The 2,496-nt window shown below is 35.9% G+C and overlaps 2 pseudogenes; both read right to left on the minus strand.

Moving 5' to 3' along the window:
* Positions 1-526: 526 nt before the first annotated feature.
* LOC124897984 lies at positions 527-1,633 on the minus strand (annotated as a pseudogene).
* LOC124897985 lies at positions 1,630-2,241 on the minus strand (annotated as a pseudogene).
* Positions 2,242-2,496: the final 255 nt, after the last annotated feature.

Raw genomic sequence — 2,496 nt, forward strand, 5'->3', positions numbered from 1 at the left:
CAAGTAAAGGGTGAGTCCCATGCGTTAGTTTGTGGATCAAGGTCTCACACATTAATCCGTACAGGTGCCCGAAGTAGGCTGGCTGCCCTACGTAAGCCAATTATAATATCGGTCCCTAGGCCCCATTGCTGGAAAGGCTCAGCTTCAAAATCATACGTTGAGATTCTGCCTCATATAGCTCCTCTAGGGATGGAGGTAGGCCCCGCCCAAGATTGTGCGGTTAAGGTTGTTGTACACGACCTCATAAGAAAAGAATGAAAAAAATGATGTTTCCTTTCATTAGAGTCAAGTTGCTGAACGCTTCTACATTAAGATTAAAAAGTAAAACTTTTCATCAAAACTAAAAAAAGGCAATCAATAAGAAAATAAAGCAATATGGAAATAGTGAATCAAGATCTAGATGGATCCCTATATTTATGTCTATCCACGGAGATACCTATCTATATGGAGAGAGATCTATCTATGAATTGGCCTAGACTATTCTCTATCCTGATAGATATGTCCCTATGAGTGACTATGCCGATATTTATATATTTTTGCCATGTCCCTTTCTGCTCCAAAGAAGAAGATTTGGATCTTTCAATCTTATGTCGTGAGGTATGTGACCTATGTTAGATCCATAAGATACCACAACTTTTGGTTTTTTAGGATTCACCTAGGAATAATGAGTAGGTAGTTCGATCCTTTTTATTTTGAAAATTTTAGTAAACTAATGGGGGGATGCAGAGCAATAGGTCGAATTACTATATAAATAAGTCTTGTAAACTATAAGAATTCTTGTTTGTCTAGGAATATTTTGGTTTTTCTCATTCCTTCTCTTTGATAAGAATAGGGATTTAAAATGATACAAATTCCTCTTCATTCTATTGTGCTCAGCGGAAGAACTACCTAAGCATACTTTTTTAGATCCAAACTTCTTTGTTCTTTCTAAGTTTTCTTATTGCATAGAACAACACAACTGTTGCAAAAATCAGGATTTTAGTAGTAGGCCATATCCCTTCTTAGTTTTGAGTAGGTGGAACCATTCTATTTTGGTTCTTCTCCATGGATGATACAGGAATTTTTCTATTTTTTCTCAATTGAGATTCTGATATAGAAGGATCTCCTTATTTCTTCACTGCAGGTTCTCACATTATATCTTTAAAAGATATTATATGAGTTTAAAATGAGTAACGTTAACCATTCCATTATTCACACAAACCCTTCGATGACTTATCGACTGCCTTGCTTGAGGAATAATTTCACAAAAATGGAGACTAACCGGGGTAACGTCCGATCTTGTTTCTATATTGAGTAAGAAAGAGATATATGAAGTTTGTTCTCTTCCTTCATGTAACTCTGTGATGGGTAAATCTACATAAAAAGGGGCAAATTTTGTGTAGTTTGTGATTGGATGTAACTGTTAAGATTTTCTCTAGAATAAATCTATTTCTTAATAGACCTCTTCTTGTTCCTCAATCTTTGGAAAATATGACATTCTATTATTGTAAGTTCTCTGTTCCAAACATTTCCTGAAAGTAGACAACTAGTTTTAAATCTTAATGGAGGCGTCGATCTTTCCTTTGTCCTTCTTCCTATTTTTGCCCTATCACTAGTGGTTACTCTCGATCCAAAGCACCCCTTTTCTATTCATAGAGAGATCCGCATGACAACATTAGTCTTTTTAGGTTTAATGTTCTCAATGGTGAATCGACCATTCGATATCCTTTTACTTCTATGATGGAATGGAAGAAAAGTAATGAAACCTGCGATGGCTATTGAATAACCTCCTTTTACTTTCTCAATAATAAAGCCTTTGACCATTGTATTTGCTGACCAAATCTTTTTCAGCTCCATCCAAGCTTGGTTTTGTTTGAATCTTTTGGGAAGAAGAAGAAGCGGTTCACCAGCCAGTACATTTGTAGATCCCACCAAATCATTAAACCTGGCGGTTACTCACTCTTTGATTAGTGATTCACCGGCCATTAGATCGATGAAGAATCTCACCAAAATATGCTCTTTGATTAGTGATTCATCGGCCACTAGATCCAGGGATCACACCCTATTTTAAAACCTAGTGGCTTGGTTGATTGGCACTTCTGTAGGCTCATCTTGTATAAAAATTCTGGGAGTCCCAAGTCATGCATCCACCTAGAACATTTCTTCCCTTAAGCGTAAAACTTCAGATTTTAAGGTTTTTCCCCTACATAAGAAAAAACTGGAAGTAGATCTTAGAAATAATCGACTTAAATAGATCATCATCATAACCTTTTCTCTGATCAAGCTCATCATAACGTTTTTTCATCTTCTTCTTCGTGTTCTATTGTTCAAAGCATCCAATTGTGCCATGCTGATTTAGAATTCGAACACAAAATGGCCAAAGAATCAATTAGTAATATGCCTTATATTGCCAAAATACCTTATCTTCTTTTCTTGGTAAAGAGAGAATCCATTTTGAGTTCGACAAAGTGAAAGAATCGATTCAATCAGTAAAGTTGGATAGAATTTATCTACACT

Source organism: Capsicum annuum, chromosome 4 (assembly GCF_002878395.1).
Source record: "Capsicum annuum cultivar UCD-10X-F1 chromosome 4, UCD10Xv1.1, whole genome shotgun sequence".
Classification (NCBI taxonomy): Eukaryota; Viridiplantae; Streptophyta; class Magnoliopsida; order Solanales; family Solanaceae; genus Capsicum; species Capsicum annuum.